Source organism: Suricata suricatta, chromosome 6 (assembly GCF_006229205.1).
Source record: "Suricata suricatta isolate VVHF042 chromosome 6, meerkat_22Aug2017_6uvM2_HiC, whole genome shotgun sequence".
NCBI lineage: Eukaryota > Metazoa > Chordata > Mammalia > Carnivora > Herpestidae > Suricata > Suricata suricatta.
The window spans coordinates 45,641,784-45,664,966 of NC_043705.1; the positions used below are offsets into that span (position 1 = coordinate 45,641,784).

The 23,183-nt window shown below is 41.2% G+C and overlaps 1 long non-coding RNA gene across 1 annotated transcript; it reads right to left on the reverse strand.

The window, feature by feature from the left end:
* Positions 1-13,050: 13,050 nt before the first annotated feature.
* LOC115294439 lies at positions 13,051-17,997 on the reverse strand. The gene is made up of 4 exons (XR_003909892.1): positions 17,920-17,997; positions 17,463-17,654; positions 15,575-15,788; positions 13,051-13,131 (listed from the first exon to the last, which is right to left on the reverse strand). It is a non-coding gene; the product is annotated as an uncharacterized LOC115294439 (long non-coding RNA).
* Positions 17,998-23,183: the final 5,186 nt, after the last annotated feature.

Genomic DNA, 23,183 nt, shown 5'->3' on the forward strand with positions numbered 1-23,183 from the left:
AGTCTCTGCATCCTTACTTGGGGTCCATGAGAATCTATCCCAGTATCCAAAGCCCACTCCTCTGTGCCTACTTGTCTTACCCCCAAGCCTCAGAGAAGAGTCCTTTTATTCTATTTTTAAAATTTGGACACGTATCATAGTAAGCACTTCTTAGATGCCTGGCACTTTATGTACTTTGTATCATTCAACCTTTGCCATAATAGCACAAACCAGACTTCTCATTTAATTGCAAAATATGCATTTTAAAATGAATACATTGTATCTATAAATTTTTTAAAATAATAGAAAGTATAACCACTGTCCAGCATAAGAAACAGGATATTTCCAGTATCCTAGAGGTTTCTGTGGACCTCCCTCCAATGATACCACCCTCTCTTCTCTGCAAGAAAAATAGCATCTGAATTCTGTACTAATCACAGCTCTTCTTTTCTTTATAGTTTACCAACTCTGTATGCATCTCTTAGAGTGTAATACTTTGTTTTGCCATTTTGTTCTTTTTATGTAAATGGAATCATACTGCTTATAGTAGTCTTAGTTTAATCATCAGAATAATATAGTAGTCTTAGTTTAATCATAATCATCATTATGTTTTTAAAGATTCATCCATGTTGCTACACATAAAAGTAGCTTGATCATTTTCTCTGCTGTGTAATTTTCCTTTGTATAAAAAACCTCTCACAATCTATCTATTCCACTCTATGGATATTTGGTATGTTATGAATTGGAGCTATTATGAACAATGCTGCTTGTACATTCTACACGGCTTTCAGCACACATAGTAAGAAGAATTTCCCTAGGTTACATACTCAGAAGTATAATGGATGAGTTTAGGATGAGCACATTTTAAGTTTACTAGGTAATGCCAAAGTGTTTTTGAGATGCTTATACCAAGCTACATTCCTGCTAAAAGTGGATGAGAGGTATCATTACAAATTGGCCAACATCTGGATTTATCAGATGTGTGTGTGTGTGTGTGTGTGTGTGTGTGTGTGTGTGTGTGTAAAGTGGGCTTCCCATCCAGTGAGGAGCCCAGCCCAGCACAGGACTTGAACCTGTGACTTGAGATCACAGGACTTGAGATCAAGACCTGAGGTAAGATCAAGAGTTAGATGCCTAACCAGCTGGGCCACTTAGGTGCCTCGGAAATTATAATTCTAATATGTATTTTCTAGATTAATAAAAAGGATGAGCACTAGTAAGGTCGAACTCTTCTCTCATAAAGTACTTATTTTTGCCCATTTTCTGACTTGATTGTATTATCTTTTTCTTATTGATTTATATGAATTTTAAAAATACTCTGGGTACTAGTCTTTTTGATTATTGACTTTGTGTTGAAATATCTTCATTCATATGACTTTTCTTTTTACTCTCTATATGATGTTTTTTGACAACAGACCTTTAAGGGATTTGAATTTTTCAATATTTATTTAATGGTCTATGTTTTTGTATTTTGCTAAAAGGAATCCTTCTTTACTCTAGAGTATCATAAAGACATTTTTTCTAATTTGTCTTCTAAAAAGTTTACACCTTTGCCTTTCATATATGTAAGTCTTTATTATACTGGAACTTTCTATTTGTATATGGTATAAGTTGGTATTTAATTTCAGGTTTTTCCATATGAATAACCAATTGTCCCCACACCATTTATTTCTTTCCATGCTATCTACAATGGCTACTTTGTCTTAATTCACATTTCCATATGTCCATGTTTGTTTCCAGCCCTGTATTTTGTTCCACTGATCTGTTTGTCTCTTCTTGAGCCAATATCACATTGACTTCCTTTCTATAGCTGAATTAGGTCTTGATATCTGTAGAACAAATTCTCCAGCTTCTTTTCATCTTTCCAAGAGTACTGGCTATTCTAGGCCTTCTACTTTTTCATAAAAATTCTAGAATTGATTTGTCTAGCTTCAGGAAAATCTCTGGAATTCTATTGAATCTCTATATTTAACAATACTTAAATATTCCTGTTGAAAAATATGCTATCTGGCTGCATTTATTAGATCTTCTTCAACCTTTCAATACAGTGCTATAATTTTCTTCACAAAACAATTTCACATTTTCGTCTTAGATTTGTTCCTACTTATATTTTGGTGTTTCCATAAATGACTATTTTATTTAAAGTACTTTTTTTAAAATTGAGCACTGATGATGAATGTGACTGCCTGTTCATTTATTGCTCTTGCCTCCAATCTTTCTGTAAACTCATTTATTCATCCTCAATCTGTAGATCCTTTTGGCTTTTCTTTCCACTTAAATTTTCAAGCACTAGCTATGCAAATGATGTTATTTTTTCCCCATATTTTATCTTTTCTAATTTTCTAGTCAGTGCATTGATGAGGGTCTCCAGTAAAATACTGGATGTGTAATGGACCTCTTTTTCTTTTTTTGCATCTTAAGTGGAACATTTTCAATGCTTAGGGCACCTGGCTGGCTCAGTCAGACTCCTTGATCCTGGGGTCATGAGTTAGAGCTCCATGATGGGGAGTAGATTGTATATTTAAAAAGAAATGAAATGAAATGAAATGAGATGAAATAAAATAAAGAACATTTTCAGTACTTCCTTTTAAATTAAATACTTTCTGTAGAAATTTTGTGGATACTGTTTTCCAGGTTGAATACATTTTTTTTTTTTTACCTCTAGTTATTTGTTTCTGTTTGTTTTAAATCATGTGGCTTTTTGTTTTGGTTTATTGTTTTGTGTGTTATGTGTGGAAAACCTTTTAAATTACTAATTATGTTTTTTTGAAACTAAGGTAGGGCTATTAAGAAAAAACACTAATGTAGGACTATTCAGATTTCCTACTTTTCAGGTCAGTGTTTCTGAGTTATATTTTACTAGAATCCAATCCATTCCATCTAAGTTTTTTAATTCATTGGTATAAAGTTGTTCATAATGTTTTCTTTTTATCTATTAAATATTTTCATAATTGCAGTTTTGCTTCTGCTATCTCTTTTATTCTTGTTTTCACTCATAGTGTACTGTTCTTCTAGGATGTTTTTTTGAGTGGTTTTTTTTTTTCTTTTTATCACAAGTCGTTCATTTTCCTTGTAACTTTATGTGGAAAAAAAATGTTAAAGGCTTGAGTTGAAGTTGAGTTCCTTTCAAGAAGATTCAGGTTACTTCTGCCAGTCTATTGGGGCACTATTCTGATACTACTTTAAGTCGCTTCTTCACACAACGTGAATTCAGAGTGAAAACTCCTTGTGAGGGCTCAGTTATGGTTATATAATCTTGGGGTAGGAGCTGTTCTGTGCCTTCGCCCAGTGGCTAGGTCAATATCAGCAGTCTCCTTGATCTCCCCTTCTGTGTAGCAGAGTTGTTTTCTGGTTCATGCCTTTGGGATCCCCGCCTTATGTCTTATTCAGTCTCCACTTTGGGCAAGCTCAAGGATTTATCTCCTATATCTCAAGTCTTGCACATCCATCAAAATAGAAGTTCAAGTTTCCTGTCTGAGGCAAAAACCTCAGAGTGAAAATCACCTAGTTCTTCAGTTACCTCTGAGTTCCAGCTCTTAACTCATTTTTGGGATTCATGGGGTTTTTTTGGTTTTAGTTTATTTTTCTATTTTGAGAGAGACAGAGTGCACGCGAAGAGAGAGGGACAGAGAGAGACTCCCTGGGAGTGAGAAAGACTCCCAAGCAGGGATTCTGCACTCTCAGCACAGAGCCTGACACGATTTCCTGAATTGTGGCATTGTAGCCTGAGCTGAGATTGAGATGGAAGCTTATCCTACTGAGCCAGCCAGGCACCCTGGGATTCCCAGATTCTTTACTTTTAGGATGCTTTCCTTTTGTCTTTCAAAGACAAAAAGAAGGGTTAGTCAGGGCATATAATTTATTATACTTCCCCAAACTGAAGCCCTCGTGGTCTTTTTCAATGAATAAAATGAGGCTTTGTAGAGCTATGTTCAAGTCCAAAAGCCAGTAAATGAGTAGTGATGACACCTGCAGGCAGCCTTAACTCTCACACAGCCCTCTGGTTAGTGGATACAGACAGGGCAAATGATTTGAAGCCAGGCTCTCAAGCAAAAAGTCCCAAAGAAGGCTTCTGTATCCCCCTGGGAAGTGGAAGGTGATGTTGTATCAAGGGAAGAGTGGCTGTTTCTCTATGTGGCCCCCTCTTCAATGTAATCTGCTCTTTAATACCGTCTTCACTCACAAATCTAATACAATTGGGAAGATGTAGAGATAGGGACCATTGTACAATCCGCCAGGTCAGAAATTTGATACCCTTGATTCTTTCATTTAACAAATATTTGTTGACTACTTGGCTATTCCTGGGGGATTCACTGAAAATAAGACCCAATATCTGCATTCAGAGAGCTTGCAGCTAATGTAGGAGACACAGGAGTGGAACAGACTCTGTAAGTGTAGGATGGCTGTTGCAAAAAGGTAAGCACTGGATGTCATGGCAGGACCAGGGAGTCAAGGGCCAGGGAGAGCTTGCTGAAGAAGTGACATCCAAGTTGAGATCTGAGGGTGAAGGAAGTGTGGCCAGGCAGAGAGAAGAGAAGGCTGTAGTGCTCTAAGACAGGAAGTCCTGGACCCAGGGGTTGAGGTGTGGCATGAAATAAGGCTGAAAGGTAGGCAGGGGCATGTGGGAGAAGTGTCTTTTCTGTTGCCTTTAGACATATGGGGTTGGGGTCTGTCTGGAGGGAAATAAGAAGGTGGAAGGTTTTAAGGAAATTTCACTCTGAAAAAATTACTCTAACTGCATTATGAGGATAGATTGCAGGGGGAAATGAAATTATGGTGGCCTGTAGGAACTGAGACATATTTAGGAGTTAAGGCATTGGAGTTCCAATCCTGGTTCCGTCACTTTTTAGCTGTGTGATTTTAGGCAAACTACTTATGGTCTTTTGCCTCAATTTCCTCATCTATAAAGGAAGAATATGATAGGATCCACTTTAAGTGCTGTTTTTTGAGGCTTAAGTGAGTTCACACATGTATAGTACTTTTGACAATACCTAAAGTATATTAAGGGTTCAACTTATTGTTATCTGAATGGACAGGACTTACTGGGTGATTGAAGAAAGGAGGTCGGGAGAGAAGAATCAAAGATGGCCAATGGAGGCATCGAAATAAGGAACCCATGTGGAAGTACAGGTCAATTCACTAGGAGGAGCCAGTAGGACATCCATGTAGAGAAGTCTAGTTCACAGCTGAAAGGAGGTTAGGTAAGCAGTGAAGATATCCCTGGCGAGGGTTGCGGGGGGGTGCACTGAGCTGAGTTATGATAGACAAGTAGGAGCGACTGAGGGGATGCGGAGCAGGGAGAGGAATCAGGTTGGGGCTATGCCAGGGAGCGAGAGAAACATGTAAAAGCAGACCAGCAAGAGAATAATATAACTGGAACAAATGCTAAGAAAAGCAACAGCGGGAGACAGAATAAGGAAACGGCAGGGGTTGGATCATTTAAATGGTGCTGCCGAGTTCATGCTTTACTCTATCTCCTCAATACCCACAATGAGAAGGTGACTTTTCTTTTCTTTTCTTTTCTTTTCTTTTCTTCTCTTTTCTTTTCTTTTTTCTCTTTTACCTTTTCCAGAAAACACTGACTTCTTAAAATGTCCCCAACCACCAAAATGCTCTTGCCCTATTGCTTGAACTTAATGCAAATAGTTAATAGCAAATCTGTTTTGTCAACATATAGCTTGTTATATATAATGTCTTTTGTGGGTCTGGACTCCTCCATAATTCTGCATCAAAGAAGTTCTTTCCAGAACGTGGGGTTGACACCTAGCTACCTTTTTGTGTGTGGGACACCCAGGGGAGATGACAGACTTTGATGGTGAGGAAGAAGCTTCTCTGCCCCTCTTCACATGTCAAGCCTGTGGCAAAGAGCCAGCTCGAACCCTGGACCTCACTCACTGTCAAACTCTCAACATGATTTGTTCTTTATGCCTTTGAGGCTTGGTAAGCCACCCAAATTTAAGCCAGAAATGGAGCTTCAGGCCAACACTGACAGAACATCTTAGTGAGTTTCCAACATCAGGAGCCCAGGTGTGCTGGTCGTGACTCTCCATGCCTTTGCCCTCACTCTTCACAGATCTTACTGTAAACTGCCTGCAGCCTCACCATCAGGCGGCCTCCCCCAAATCTGGCCTGATGAGCCATGGGCTACTGATTCCACATCCCTAGTGAAACTTCCTGAAGTCCTGCTCTTTGGCATATGTCTATAAAATTGGGTCAGTGCCAGTTGCCATATTTCCCAGAGTTGTTAATGTTTCCACAGGGGATTACTTACTCCTAGCTCCATGGGTTCATTCAATATTAGGAAGGCATTAATTTTAGTAGAGAGCTCTGGGACTCTGCAGGAAGCCAGGCCTGGGTTCAAATCCTGGCTCAGTTACTCATTGGCTGTATAACCTCAGACAAGCAAAGCCTCTATTTCCTCACTAGTAAGATCTTCTATCATATGGGGATGGTAACGACTACTTTGAAAGTAGCTGGAAGGATTAGAAGCAATTATGTAAAGAGCTTAGCATGGAGTAAGTATTCAGAAATTGACAGCTATCATTAATATAGCATTCTGTAGGATCTGAGCCTTAGGTACTGGATTTCATGATTTCAGAGTTTCTAAGAGGAGATCTCGCCGTTGGTGCTGACATGCAGTTTCCTGCCAAGCCAGGCGATGAAGTAGGTTGGTAATAGTGAGGGTGCGAAGGTGATCTTACCCTCGACTCCAGGAACTCTCCTGATGTCTAGTCTATTCCCTATAGGACAGTAGGCAGATTAAAGAGCACTTGTTTCTCAATAGTTAACCCTTGCTTTGAGCAGAGGCATAGTCTCCCCAGCTTCAGGGAAACTTCCTGTCCTCTGTATGACCACTTCTGTAATTTCCCCAAGGCTAATACTTAATATGCAATTTTCTAATTAGCATTTCTCAGTCACTGTCTTCAACTGGTCCACAATACTCTTGGGAACTTTGATGTTATGGACTCTCTAATACTCCCTGCCCCATCCCACCTTACCGTGACCCTCTTCCCTAACAGAGTTGGCCGACAAGGGGGTGCAAAAAGTCTCTCACCCCATTCCTAATGATCACTTCCTCATTCACTGTAGGTTGGTATCTCAATCCAGTTTTGTTCTGGAAACATCCCGGATAGGGAAGGTCAGCTATATATAGCACACACAACTTACTTTTCTGACTTACAAGCTTAAAATCCCCTCTACAGTTTTGCCCGCACTGTAGGAGTGTCGGGAGAAAACAGGACACTTGCAAGGCTCCACAAGGATAATCCTTTGGGATTCGAGCAATCTTCCCAGCCAGACGTTACAATGTGCTAACACCCCTGTGAGTCATGAACTAACTCATGGTCAATTCTGTTTGGAGAACAGGATGAATAATTGAGAGTAACTGGGTGTTTGCCTGAATCTGGGCCTAACCCAGTATTTATTCTGTTGTCTTGTCTCTTTTTGCCTAAAACAAACATGTCTAGTTTTCCATCTTCCTCCACATTCCCTGCCTAATCCTTCACTGGCTCTTAGAGAAAAGTCCAAAGTCTTTAACACAGTCTAAAGACCCCTTTGGGTGGTCTTGCCTACGTCTCCAGCATCTCTCTGCCAAGCTAGGAAGACGAGAAATGAAGGCAGCCACATTCTTGGGGGGTACATGTTTAAAAGCCATAAACCTAATTTTTAAAATCTTTCTCTTTTGGAATAATTTTAGACTTATAGACAAGTTGCAAAAAATAAAACAGAAAGTTCACCCATTTCTTTAAACCAGTTTTCCTTAATGTTTACATTTTAGATGACCATAGTGCACTGATCCAAACCAGGAAAATACGATTGGTCCAATACTGTTAAGGGAACTATAATCTTTATTTGAATATCAACAGTTTTCCCACTAATATCCTTTTTCCCATACGAGGATCCAATCTGGGATCTCACATTGTATTTATTTGTCATGCTTTTTAGTTTCTTTAATCTGTGAGTTTCTTAGTCATTCATTGTCTTCCATGACCTTGACCTTTTGAAAAGTGTTGGTCAGTTATTTTGTAGAACCTCTCCCAATTTGGATATCTGCTATTTTCTCATGGTTAGAATGAGATCATTCATTTTGGGGTAAAAATACTACAGAAGTGATGTTATATTCTTCTGAGTGCATCATATCAAGGGGTACATGAAGTTGGTATGTATTATTCCTGGTGATATCAACGTTGATCAGGAATATAATTTTCTTCTTTATGCTTTGTTTCTAAACATTTTCATTTCTTCTCTAATTATCCTTTTTCCTCTAGTAAACTTATCCTTTCTCATGAGTTTGAGTATTGTTTATCTATATGTCAAATATAACCAAATTTGTATTTTTAGGCTGTATCTCTCCTTTGAACTTTAGGCCATATGTCCATCAGCCTACTTAATCTTTCCACTTGGATAGCTAATAAGCATCTCAAACATAATATTGAAAACTGAACTCCTCAATTTCCAGCCATCTTCTAGATCTTTGTGAATGGCAAGCCATACTTCCAGCAGCTCAGGTCAAAAATCTTGGTGTCATCATTCACTCTTCTCTTTCTCACGACATCAATGCATCAGAAAATGCTGCTTGTGCTGTATTAAAAATCTATCCAGGTTGTAACCACTTCTTACCACCTTCTCAGGTGCCACCCTGATGTAAGTATGTCACCACCACTGCCATCTTCCACTTGGATTATTGTACTTATTACCCAGCTGATGTCCTTGACGTTGGCCTTATCTCCCTGGAGTCTTTTCTCCATAGAGCAGCCACAGTAATCTTTCAAAAGTCTAAGTCAGATCATGTAATTTCTCTGATCAAAACCCTCCCATAGGGGTGCCTGGGTAGCTCATTCGGTTAAGTGTCCAACTCTTGATTTAAGCTCAGGTCATGATCTCACAGTCGTGAGGTGGGGCACCACATCAGGCTTTGGGCTTGGTGGGAGGCTGCCTGAGATTTTCTCTCTCTCCCTTCGCCCCTTTCCAGCTTCCTCACACACTCTCTCACACAAACAGACAAACAAACAAACAAAACAAAACAAAACAAAAAACAAAAAGCAGCCAACCAGTAACTTCCTGTCTCACTCTGTTAAAAGCTAACATCCATTTCCAGTGGACTCTAAGATCTCCCTGGTCCCGTCTGCCAGTGTCCCCAATTACATCTGTGTTTTCATCTCCTAGGGCTCTCCTCTTTGCGATTCCTTGAAAATCATCATGTTTGCTCCTAATTCCAGGTCTTTGCTCATGATTCCAGTCCTCTTTCCAGCACCCCCCTCAGTAAATGGCAGCCAGACCAATCCAGCTACACACACGGGACCCTCACAGTCATCCTCAGTGATGTCCTCTCCCTCATGTCCAATCTATCAACAAATACTGTCTTTTTTCCCCCACATAAACAATGTTCAACCCTAATTCTCATCTTCACTGCTAATACCTGGGTTCACTGCTACCTCTCTTTTCTGGTCTCTTTGGCCACTCCCAATCAATTCCCCCCACTGTGGCACAAGTGGCGTTTTCTGAATGCAAACCTGATCCAATCACAGCCTACTCACATGCTCTTCAATGACTTCCCACAACTAATAGGCATAGACCACAATCCTTAACATGACTTACATAGCCTTCCTGGTGTGGCCCTCATTCTCCACAGACCAGCCACAGCCGCCTTCTCTCCATTCCTCAGGTGGCACTATGCTTTCCCCTGCCATGGCCTGCCCCTCCTTCCACCCAGGCCCTCCTGGCCCACTTTCCAGCTTGCTCCTTCACCTTGCTAAAATCTCTACCTGTACTGCTCACACTGCAACTTAATTATCAGCTCTTCCCAGCTCTTCCATCCAGAGAAAGTATCTTTGTTTTATATTACCAAAGAATCTTGCTTCATTCCTGTAGAATGCTCACACTATTTTATAATTGTTCAGTACTGGGATTATTTGTCAAACATCTGTCTGCTCCATTAGACTGTAAATCTTATAGCAGAAAGCTAAGTTGTTGACAAATGGTCCACATTCAATAAATATTTGTGAAATGAACAAATGAGTAAATCAATGGATTGATGAAAATAAAATGCTTTTGAAAGACAGATCTGGCAAATAAATTGATAAAAGAAAGATAAAGTATAGGGCAGGAATTCTGTATAATTAACAGGCCATTTGAGTAACATAGGCCAGGAAAGAGGAAATAAAATTATTTTCTTAATGTTTATTTATTTATTTTTAACAGAGACAGAGAGCAGGGGAGGGAGAGAGAGAGATGGAGGGAGAGAGAAAATCCCCAGCAGGCTCCAAGCTGTCAATGCAGAGTCCTACTCAGGGCTTGATCCCATGAAATGTGAGATCATGACCTGAGCCAAAATTGGATGCTAAACTGACTGAGCCACCCAGGCGTCCCTGGAAATAAAATTCTAAACATGAATTATGGTAATGGAATGGAAAGTAACTGGCTATTGGGGGTTGTGTTTGTGCTACTGACCAAGTCACCCACAAACAGCCAGGGACACTGTGGTCTGTGTCCACTGCTCATCCCACATGTGGGCAGAGGCTCAGCAAAGGCCTGGCATGTTCAGCAGTCTCAACACTGGGGGAAGTTCTTCGGTGAAGACAAAGGCACTTTCTAGGACATTTTGCCTCTTACAAAGACAAATCCATTTGAATGACAAAGAAATTCCAGTACCTTATTGCCATCCTTTGGACCCTGGGGGTTTATAAATAGGCTGGTTCCTGTGTTTTTAACAGCATCTGATATATTTGATTACATTTTCAATTCCAATAGTTCCATTGCTACAAGAAGCAACTTCATTACCAGAGGGCCCAGAACCCAGACTATACTAGCTCCCTGTATTATAATTTAGCCTCAGTCATACCTCAGACAATATTTACACAAGGTCACTTCTTCAAACCATGTCTAGCCTTCCCAAATGACAATATTATTTATGCCAAATGCTTCTCCTAAGAGATGGAAAACTGCCAACTCTGGTTTAATAGGCTATACGGACAGGCTAGAAAAACATCATTTGCAGCACACACAGTTTATGCATTTAGTGTATAACTAGGGGTACAGACTGATCATTGGAAACATGGCCGAAAGCTGGCCCCAGGGTAGGGAAAAAGCCACAAAAGCACTAAGGTTTGGATCTTTCCTCTCTGATATTAGTTTTGGAAACCCTAGGCTTAGTCAGAATTATGAATGCACAAGAGAGAGCTGCCTCAGACTTCAGTGGCTACCTGAATATCCAAAATAGGGGGGAAACCTGCAAAAGGAAATTTAACTTGGGTGTGTGTGCCCAGCAGCCATCCTCATGTGGTTACAAATTAATGTGACCATCCAGTGGAACAGGCAGCCTGGGGCCTTTGGTAACAAAGAACAGTCTAACCCATTGATGTTAATTTACCAAATTATTCACATCCCACAATCTGGAATAGAAATCAGTGACCAAAAAATGCCTCCTCTACACCTCAGTCAAAACACCTATAAAAATCTAGATACCAGGAGGCAAAGTCTGGAACATAAACTACTTCATCCTGCTCCAGGAGTTATTACAGTACAGAACGCTGGGCCTGCCAGGGGCGTCAGGGCTTCACTTGCATCCAAGCTCTGCTCGTGGTGGTGTCTTTAACAGGACATTTGGTCAACATATATTGGTGACAACACCTTTCTCTTAAAATCTAGTTAAGGATACAAATCATATCATCCACTTAATCCCTTACAGATCACTCGACCTTTAAAAAAGATCTCTGTAATAGAAAATTAACAAACCCTGGGAGGCTGAGTTTTCACGTAAAGTATAAAATATCCATGCAGACTTCCATGACTTGGTGATTATACATATTACTAAAAAAAATTTATAAGTTATTGTCTTTTGTTTATTTATAATTAAAAAAAATTTTAATGCTTATTTATTTTTAAGAGTGAGAGAGTCAGAGAGCATGAGCAGGGGAGGAGCCGAGAGAGGGAAACACAGAATTCTAAGCAGGCTCCAGGCTCCAAGCTTTCAGCACATAGTGGGGCTCAAACTCATGAACTGTGAGATCACGACCTGATACAAAGTCGGATCCTCAACTAACTGAGCCACTCAGGCACCCGCCATTATTGTCTTTTAAATAGAAACTACCACTCCTATATAAAGATATTGTATATAATTTAAATTTAAGGAAACAAATGTCAGCTTATAAAGGGTATTCAAAAATTCAAAATTGTTCCTTTGTACTGATAAATTTGGAATGGTTTTTGTCTCTTAAAATGCATTTTTTTCCAAGTTTATTTATGTTGAGACAGAGAGACAGAGAGAGAACACATGTGTATGCATAAAAAAGAAAGAAAGGGGCAAGAAAAGGGGGAGAGAGTGAGAATCCCAAGCAGAGCCCAACGCAGAGCTTGATCTCATGAATCATGAGATCATGACCTGAGACGGAATCAAGAATTGGTCACAACCCACTGAGCCTATCAGGAGCCCCTAAAATACATTATTGAAAGGTTGTAAGTGTTGCATTTTTGTTTTCAAGAGCTCTCTCCAGTGGAATTGCCTCCTTTTGGACCAATGTTTAGTAGTATTTGAGAAATCATTATTTATTAATAATAGTAGCATTAACCCTTTCTGATAAGCACTTGACCAAGCAATTCCATGGCCAGGAATTATTTCAAGACAATAATTAGAAATGTGTGCAAAGGTATTCACCACAGAATTACTTATTATTGGTAGTAAATGTAAAACAGTAAAAGACTGGTTAAAACAAATAAGCTATATGATGAAATACTACATAATCATAAAAACATCAGGTTATAGAAAAATATCTAACCCATTAGAGTGAACGTTTACAGTACACTAAATAAAAAAAGAGATGACAAAATAATATGTACCACATATATGTTCAGATGGAATGATATCAAAATATGTACCCATGCAGGATGGTCCTGAGGGCTCTCACAGTGGTGTGGGGGGCTTTAGGAAGGGGGCTAAGGAACTACACTGCGGTGACTTGATTCATATCCACAGGCTAGTAAGACTTAGGGACATTTGAACAAGAGTTTCTACTTATGCTTTTATTATAGAAGTAATTTGCATCCCACCTGTCCTCATCCAAGCGAGGAAGGAGTAGCATGGGCATTTTTCCCTGTTCCTAGCCCAGTGGTGGTTTGGACAGGGCCTCCATCTGGTCTTCTGTCTGAAGCACTCTCCTTAAGTCAAGAGCAAGAAACCTGACTTAGTCTCACACAGTGAGATGCCTGCATCCTCAACAGTAACGCATTGCCATATGGTTCCTAACATTACAGCACTCATGGGTAACTCCTGAAACCATCTTCATGTCCACATGATACTACGGCATAGAGATTTACTGGGATATTGTAAATAAAACTTGGATAAACAGAAGCATGAAATGGGAGACCCCACAGGCTAAAAAAAAAAAAAAAGAGAGAGAGTTAAAAAACAAATCTGCTTCGTCAGCTACTCTGGCAAACAGATATGGGCCATGATTTATTAAAACAGGAGCTTTTTCAAGGCATGATTATAGGCAGGAGAAAGTTGAATAAAGCTTTGGCTTTAAAGTGCTTCTGCCTGTATCTGCTGGGCTTTTCTATTTTAATGTTCTGTGGGCTCCCCCAGCTCAATGCATCTGAAGCAGGGATCATTCTCTTCTTTTTATTTCTTTCTTTTCTTTAAAAAAAAAATCTCGTTTAAGTTTATATGAGAGAAGGAGAGAGCGAGAGCGAGAGCAAGAGAGAGAGAGAGAGAGAGAGGAGGAGGGGCAGTGAGCGAGCGAGAGATAATCCCAAGCAGGCTCCACAGTGTCAGCATGAACCATGAGATCATGACCTGAGTTGAAATCAAGAGTCAGACGCTTAATTGACCGAGCCACACAGGCTCTCCTTTTTTTGTTAGAGTCACTGTTTGGATGGTACCAGAAGAGAGGCGACAGGCAAAGCGAAAGAAATGACTGATTACTCTGTCAGAAGCATAGTGAGACTGGGGGAAAGAACCAAGGATAGACCCTTGGGACAGGCCCACATCTGAGGTCGAGGGAGAAAAAAGTAAATTCAAAGGGACCATGCAAGAAGTCAGAGTTGGAATGAGTTTGCTCTGTATCAAGGTATATAAACATCATCTGCTTTAAGGTGGAAATTTTAGTCAAAAATACAGTTTGAAGACAGCATAGTTTTATTTTGTTTGATGCTAATGGATCTTTGCCCAAAACTAAAATAATCCAGATGTATCAGATAAAGCAAAACTGTGCTTAACTATTTCCAAGAGTTCAACTGTTTCACTTGCCTTAAAACATAAATAAATAAAAATAAAACTTTTTAAGAGGTAAGTGAATAATTACAGGCATATAAAAGGAGATCCAAAATGTCGAATGTATCGAGAAAAATTTGTAATTGGGTACAACTTGAAAAGGTCCTACTGACTTTATAGGCCCAGGATTCTCATTCTTAAAGCTCAAACTGACATTTTTTGCTTGACCATATTATTAAACAATAGGAGCTAATGGGGGTTCACTTTTGCTTCCTAGGCCTCAGTGTTGTCTAGCTCTTTCTATTCAGAAATAACCACAGGGCTCTCAGTAATGCTGAGAGCATCCTCCCAGACTGGAAGGCTGAAAACTGTTGCCTCTGTGGTTCCTGAGCTGGGATCAGACTAGAGCAATTGTGTAGTCAATCTGGCCCATCTTGAGGACTTTGGTTCTCAAATGGCAGGGCTGTGCAGACTAAACTAGAGGTTATTTTACAAGGACCATCAAAATCCTCATTTGCATGTGTGAAATTCCTGTGGAGAGGCTGGTTTTGAATCAGGCTGGATGGGCCAGATTACAAGTTGAGTCCATTAGTGTGAATGTGAATAGCATGAGCTAGATCTCAGCCCCTCCCAGTCAGCCTTCCTCTTCTGGGGACAAAATCACTAGCCAGTTGTTTGAATTTCAATGCAAGTGACCCCAACACCTGCCATTCACCTCCTAGCTAGCAAAAGACATCACATTTTCTTTAAAAAAAAAATGATCATTGGGGCACCTGGGTGGCACAGTTGGTCGAGGGTCCTACTTTGGCTCAGGTCATGATCTCACTGTTTTCGAGTTCAAGCCCCGCATCAGGCTCTGTGCTGACAGCTCAGAACCTGGAGACTGCTTTTGATTCTGTGTCTCCCTCTCTCTGTCTCTGCCCAGCCCCAGCTCAGGCTCTGTCTCTCTCAAAAATAAATAAAAACATTAATATTTAAAATAAAATAAAATAAAATAAAATGGTCATCAAGAGCCACCACCACAATGATGTTCACTGAGTACTTAAATTGTGCTAAGTGCTTTACATGCATCATCTACTCAGATCCTCACAACAACCCTATGAAGTTTGGTATAACCATTGTATTGCCATTTCTGAGGGGAGAAAACTGAAGCTCAGAGAGATTAAGGATAGCTCATCCCAAGTCACATAGATAGAAAGCATTAGATCTGAATGCAGATAGTTTAACTTCCACATTTACGCCTTTTACCACTTTTGCCTGATGCCTTGTTGCTTCCTTTTAGTAGGCTGACTTCAGTTGGCAATGAATAGCAGCAATGAACCCTGGGATCAAAACCAAAAGGTTGTGTGATACGGAACAAATCATCAAGTTTGAATAGCACTCAGTTACCTGTGTCATTTTTGTCTTAAAACAGAGCTGTGTGAATCATATGGAGCCAAGCCACTTGTGGAGGGTGATTCTTGTTCTTAATCTGGACATCATGGCACAGTACACACTCCATTCTTCTCTCTCCCAGTAGCATGTAACTGTCTTGATTCCACAGTTTTGTTTTGTTTTGTTTCCTCTGGGGCAGCTCTGGGATTCAGAGCTTTCTCTATAGAGGCTTGAGGGAAAAAAAACCCAGCCTATAAGCCAAGTTCCAACTCGAGCTGTGGAGGGTATGTGCCTGTCTACACGGTTGCAGCTGCAGAGACCATCCCTCAGCACCCCTTTCAGGGTACAGCACTAGGGAACATGAGGAAAATGGGGCCACTTATTCTTCAGCTCGGGGATTCCTCTGAACCATCAGGAAACATTTGCTTTGGGAGGTGAGTGACTGCAGGTCCCTGATGTCCCTTCCAGGGAAGAATGCAGCACAGTACTTGCAAATTTCCCATCCCTCCAGAACATCTTCTGCATATGGGGGTGGGGGGGTTCCTATACTCATCACCTGGACAGCAGTCTGGCAACCACTGGCCAAAGCGGTTTATAACATCTGGATAACAGTTTCCAGATGTGGCCTTCCCCTGAAATACTTGATTAAAAGTTTCACACTCAGCATCTGGAAATAACTGACATGTGCATAGAGAGTTCCTATCATCTACACCCAGAATAAAACAGTAGGACCACTCCAAAAGATGAGAGGACGTTCACAGCATCTCAATAGATCAAGAAAACTGTGAGACTCTGTATGTGTTGGGTCCTCATTGAAGTCAAGCAAATGGAGCTGAGCCTGGAGGCAGTAAAATGGACTGGGCAGACCAAGGGCTTTGGAGTCAGACAGATCCACATCCAAACACCAGCTCCACCAATCACCAGCAGGGTCTTCACCAAAGACTTTAACCACCTGGAGCCTCAGATTTCTCCTCTATAAAATGGTAACACAACAATCCTCGGGGAAGATTGTGACATGCCTGGAACATAGCAGGTGCTTAATAAATGGTCGTTTCTCTTTTTCTTCTTACTAGTTGAGTCTATAAACACAACTCACTGTTATGCTTATTATGTAACTGAATAAAACACTTAGGATTAGAAGTTTCTTTTTCACTGTTTATGCAGAACATTAACATCTTTCAAGTACAAGTAACAGTAGCAGATGTTTATAATGTGTACTTTTGAGGAGGAGCTCAATTTCACATCAAAATTTGTGAATCTCTACATTTGTCTTAAAAAGCAAATTCAGACCAATCCTGACCTCAGATTAAAATTTTGCAGTCCCTCACATCTTCTGGAGCTAGCCACTTGATGTTACAGAGAAAAGGGAGTCCAGCTAGACCTAGAGTTAAAATCCACCAAATCTGTGAAGGGGTTGGACAAAATGATCCTCGTATAATAGGTGCAGGGAGGTTAAGCGACATTTTATGTGTTGGGTTGAAGATTTAGTTCGAATGAGTAAGCTAATTTTATTCACTCTATAGAATCCCCTCCGCTTGACTTTGAAAGTCATTATCAATGGCTATAATTTATGGAGCATCTGTAATACTCCGGGGCTGTGAGAGGCACTTTGCCTACACTATCGCCATGTGATCTTCATTACAACCTGCCCGTAAAGCAGGCGTCATTATCATCCCCATTTTTTGGGTGAGGAAATTATAGCTCAAAGAACTTAAATAGTTTACCACAAATCATAAAGCCAACCAGCAGCAGCCCTGGAATTTGAACCTGTCGGTCTAACTCCAAAGGCATCTGCCAACCGCTTTGAAACAACTTCAACCTACCCTGGAGTGAGCAAAGGACTAGTGAGAATGACTTTTCCGCTCAGCGCCTGAAATCACCATGATAATTAACCTGCGCCTACCTGCTGTGCCGCGTCCACAACCCGGGTGTGTCCACTGTTCCTTTCGGCTGCTAGAACACTTTTCTATTTTTCGAGTCCAGATTGCTGGACAGGTGTTTGGTACAATAGCCCCTTTCCTCCCCATCTGTGTCTCTGTGCGCGAGGCCCCGATCGGTCACGGGTGGCTGCTCTCCACATGTGCTCACAGCCCCGCTGAGGAGAAATGGCAGAAGCAGGTATTAAAGGTGGAGGTTCTGGCTTATGGCTTTGAATGTATTAAAAACCATTCCCAGACTCCACATAAAGAGTTTTACACACACAGCACATCCGATACATGGGAGACAGAGAAGCAGACGTGGGGGTGACCACAGTGAGACAAGTAACCACAACACAAGTCTGGAGAGACGGGCCTAAGGAAAGCTACTTTCACAGACCGCGTGATGGATCGGCTCCTCAGCAGACCGACAGCGAGAGGTACCTATTTTATAAAAAGTTGACAGAAAGAACTCCAGACGTGCAGGCTTGCTGTCTTCCTATTCTTGTGTCCAGAGCTGACTCAGCCTCTCTGCTTCCCTTTGCAGCATGGTGAGCTATTCCATGCGCTCGCGCTAATTCTCCACAGCCGGCTCTCTCTCTTCTCGCAGGTCGTTGAAATGTCTACTTGTCTGGGTTGGAACTTGGGTGGATGCTGAATTGCCTTCTGTAGTCCTCCCCCGGGATGAATTTCTCATACCTAGGGTATTGTTTGTGGGGAAAATTCTTTCAATTTAAAGGCCCTTGAGATGGTTATCCAAAGAATTTGTTTTACTAGGCTCTTGAAGATGATACTTACCATTTATTGAGTACACAGTAAGTGCCAGGTAATTTCCACAAGCTATCACATTTAACCCTCATAAAACTCACATAAGGTAGGTATTAGCCCCATTGCACAGATCAATAGCAAATAGGACGCATACAATAAATGGAAGGGAAGATAAAACCACATGGCATACTGATTTCTGCAGAGTTTCTTCAGTATCAGAGAGGCAGGGTGATCCAGTGAAAGGAGCTGCTCCTGGGCCAGGAAACCTGAATTCTTATCCTGGCATTGACACTAGTCAGATCTGGATGTGGGCAAGACACTGGAGCTCTGTGCACCTCTGTTTATCTAATCTTAAAAAAAAAAAGTAGTTGGTTGGACTAGGCAATTTCCAAATATATGGCCTCTTACTCTAATTTTTTTTATTTTTTTTTTAATTTCTTTATTTAAATTTGAGTTGGTTTGGGGCACCTGGGGGGCTCAGCCGGTTACACGTCCAACTTCATCTCAGGTCATGATTTCATAGCTCCTGAGTTCGAGCCCCACATCGGGTTCTGTGCCTACAGCTCAGAGCCTGGAGCCTGGCTCAGACTATGTGTGTGTGTCTCTCTCTCTGCTCTACCCCCACTCATGCTCTGTCTCTCTCTCTTCTTCAAAAATAAACATTAAAAAAATAAAAAAATAAATTCAAGTTAGATAACATACAGTGTAGTATTGGTTTCAGGAGCACAATCCAGTGAGTGATTCATCACTTCCATATAACACCCAGAGGTCATTGCAACACGTGCCCTCCTTAATGTCCACCACGCATTTTGCTCATGCTCCCACCAACCTCCCCTCCAGCACCCCTTGGTTTGTTCTCTGTATTTAAGAGTCTCTTATGGTTTGCCTTTCTCTCTATTTTTATCTTATTTTATTTTTCCTTCCCTTCCCCTATGTTCATCTGTTTTGTTTCATAAATTACACATATGAGTGAAATCATATGATATTTATCTTTGTCTGACTGACTTGCTTAGCATAATATACTCTAGTTCCATCCTCTTCCTCTAACTTTCTATAACTATGACCTATTTTCATACTGTAGTTAATATTAATAATGTCTGACTCTCCATGAATAAAGCCCTAGAACAAAGCTAGTCCATCAGCACTGAACTGATGTCTTTCATCACCCACCTCTGGTAAATAACCCATCCAAGTCATATCTAGATTATGGTTTAGCAAGTCATAGATTTTTAAATACTTTTTTGCAAGTGTTCTTATTTATTTTTAAGAGAAAGAATGCACAAGCAGGTATGGGGCAGCAAGGGGGGCGGGGGACAGAGGCTCCAAAGTGGGCTCCATTGACAGCAGAAAGCCCAGCGTGGGGCTGGAACTCATGAGAAATCATGACCTGAGCCAAAGTCGGATGCTTAACTGAGTGAGTCACCCAGGCACCCCTAGCACACCATAGATTTTAAAGACAAGTTGAAGTAGAACTTCAAACTCTGTGGCATAATCCCACAGAGTCATTTACTACCTTGGATCAAAGAGGTTTCCTTGCAATAGAACAGAAGTTTGGTGTTCTGATTATCTACTGTTATGTAATAAACCTCCCCCTAAATCAAGTGATTTACAACTATTTAATACTTTCATTCATGGTTCTGGGTGTTTAAGGGCTCAGCTGGGTGGTTCTCTTTTGGAGTCCCCCCAATTCATTCCATTGAATCAAGGCAAAGGTCGGAGTCTTTTAAAGGTTTTTTTCACTTATACATCTGACATGTGGGCTGGGATGGCTGTGGGCTTATTGGTCGCATCTCTATGTGGCTTGTCCATGTGGCTGCCTTGGGCTTCCTCACAGCATGGTAATCTTGGAGTAGTCAGATTTCTTCTATCATTGAGATTGGATTCCCCTAGAGCGAGCGTTCCAAGAGAGCTGGGCAGAAGGTGTACCCTCACTTCTCCTGTGTTCTGCTTGCCACAGTATTCACCCATTGGCTCGGCCTCAGAGAAGTAGAAGCATAGATTCTACTGCTCAAGGGGAGAATGGTTTGTACATACAAGAAGGAATTGATGGCAGCCATCCTAAGTTATTCTACATGGCTTATCTCAGAGCAAAATGAACTATGGGTAAAGTCAGCCTCTCTCTCACTCTCTCTCTCTCTCTCTCTCTCTCTCTCTCTCTCTCTCTCACACACACACACACACACACACACACACACCCTCTCACTCTCTCTCCCTCTTACACAAACAGGTTGAACCTCACAAAGAAGAATAATTGGTGGACAGCAAGCTTCTATTTCTGTGAGACAACATTAAGCTTTGTCACTGCTGAAAAAGGGAGAGCGACTTAATTGAGGTAATGTCTTCAGAAGAAATAGTAAAGGCATGTTAGCAATCTAGTTAAGTCTGCCAGGATGGATACTGATATCCCAGTAATCTTAAGACAAATCCAGATGTCCATTTGTGATCATCCTTAAGTGAAGGTGAAACGAGAGAGATGAAGTTGCCAGACACAGTCCCAGACATCGGCACGGATAAGCAGGCCTGATGTGTGGCAGTTTTGACGGGCAGGCTTAAGAACACTAGAAAACAAACAGGATCTGGACAATATCACTATCAGGAAAGCATATCATAAGCCCCAGAATGTGACACTGTCCCAAGAAAAACAGCAACCCAGAGGCCTACTAAAAACCTGAAGATGCTGGAGTAGAAAAGCATCTTGATACAAAAGTGGTGGTGAGCAGAGAAAAGTCTGGAGAGCACGTTGGAACCCAAAGAGGATGGCATAAGAAATGGAGTTGCAGACTGAGTTAAAGGGCTCAGATTATCTGTGAAAGAAAATGTCTGCGGCTCCAGGGGAAGAAAAGAGACTTCGGGAGCCATCAAGGGAGCAGCAGTGATCCTTAGGTTATGGATGCCAGAAGAGAGCTAGAATTACTGTGGCTTGGAAGGTGAACCTAAAAGCCCCCAAAAGAAGCATTTCCTTTTCTTCATGACTCAGAGAGAGTCAGGAATGAATTCCCTAGACATGAAATTTAAGAGGTTTCTGGCCTGTATCTGAAATATTTAGGAGTTGTCAGCCTTGCAATCTGATGGGCACTGCAAGAAGCTCCGGGAGTCTAAGGGGCAAGGAGATGGAACAGAAAGTTACTTTCCTCTCAGGCTCTGCCTCCAGAGGGCAACAGGAGGCTTGTCCTTTAAGTAGTGGGACTTTTAACACCAGAGGCTTCGACAGGTCACCTGTGATCCACCAGCTGACAGAGGGCACTGACTGGGCCAGGCTTCAGGGCATAGCATTCTGGTACACCCACACCTCTGGCTCTTAAAAGGACTTTCTTGCAGTTCTGCCAAGCATAAAATTCTGTAAGTCTTTTGAACTCTCAATCTCATTTCTGGGAATTGACTATAACTAAACCATCCACAAGCAAAATATATGTGCACGAAGATGTTCACAGCAGCATTATTTATAAGTCAACTAACTCAGTACTTCTCAGACCCTGATGTACATCACTTGCAGACCTTCCTACAAGGCAGATTCAGTAGGTCTGGTGTGGGGCTTGTCAGTCTGCATTTCTAACCAACTCTCAGGTGATACCCATGCCCATCAGCCTGCAGGCCCTACTGAATAGCAACAGCTTACTTTAATTTTTTTTAAATGCTTATTTATTTTTGAGAGAGAGAGAGAGAGAGAGAGACAAAGAATCTGAGGCAGGCTCCAGGCTTTGAGCTGTCAGCCCAGAGGCCAACATGGGGCTCGAACCCACAAACTGTGAGATGATGACCTGAGCCGAAGTTGGACGCTTAACCGACAAAGCCACCCAGGAGCCCCACAAGGGCTTACTTTATATGAAGCTGAAAACTACAGGTCAAGACATAACTAAATAAATGTTAAGTACATCTCTTTGGAATACCATGATATATGTTAAAATTATCTTCAAAACTAGCAACATGAAAAAGTATTTACGACCTAACATAAAGAGAAAAATACAGGATACAACATCATGTACACGTTAGGATTGTAATTGTAAAAAAAGACATATGGGAAATGCTGGAAGAGAATCCAAAATTATTAACTGAGTGGTTGTTTTAGGATGGTGCAATTATGTTTTTCACCCTGGTTTTCCAACTTTTTGTTCTGTTGCTACATTAGTTTCATAGGTGAGAAGTGCTGGTCAAGAGTGGTATATTAAGGAGAGTGGTCACACATCCTGTTTTGCGGGAATAGTCTCAGGTGTGTGTTAGCCCTACAAAATTATCAGTGGTGGTCCCTCCAGTCTTAGAAGTGTCTCATATAGTTGATGTGATCACATTAGATATAGGACATGCCTGGAGGGGAGTTTGTGTGCTTCCTCTGTTACTCCAAAGAATTTGAACAGCTGAACTGAAATGAATAGGAGAGGGCAGCGGAGGTGGGAAGGTCTCTGCTGTGCACATTCGTTTTTAAAAATAGATTCGTTTTTTAGAGCAGCTTTAGCTTTAAGCAAAACTGAGCATAAGGGACATAGATTTCTCATATACATCCTGTCCACCCTCCCCTCCCCACTCACCTCCATCCATTATCAACATCCCCCTCCAGGGTGGCATGCTGTTACAACTGATGAATCTCCACTGACCCATCCTCATCACCAAAGACCATGGTTAACGTGACAGTTCACTCTTGGTGTTGCACATTCTGTGCTTGTGGACAGATACAAAATGACATGTATCTACCATTGCAGTATGATGCAGAATAGCTTAAGTACCCTAAAAATCCTCTTGCATATTTTTTAAAGGTATACTTTGATAATGATGTAAGACCTCAATAATATACATGTAGGAGATGCCTTGACACAACCATGAAAGTCAGACGTTCTGCAACAAGGGGCCAGAGGAGGTCAGATACACCTTTGCTGAGCTTAAAACTCTCCTTAGTTATGCCTGTTAGACTTTTTCCCCTTACTGCCCACCAGGAGTCAGTTCATAAG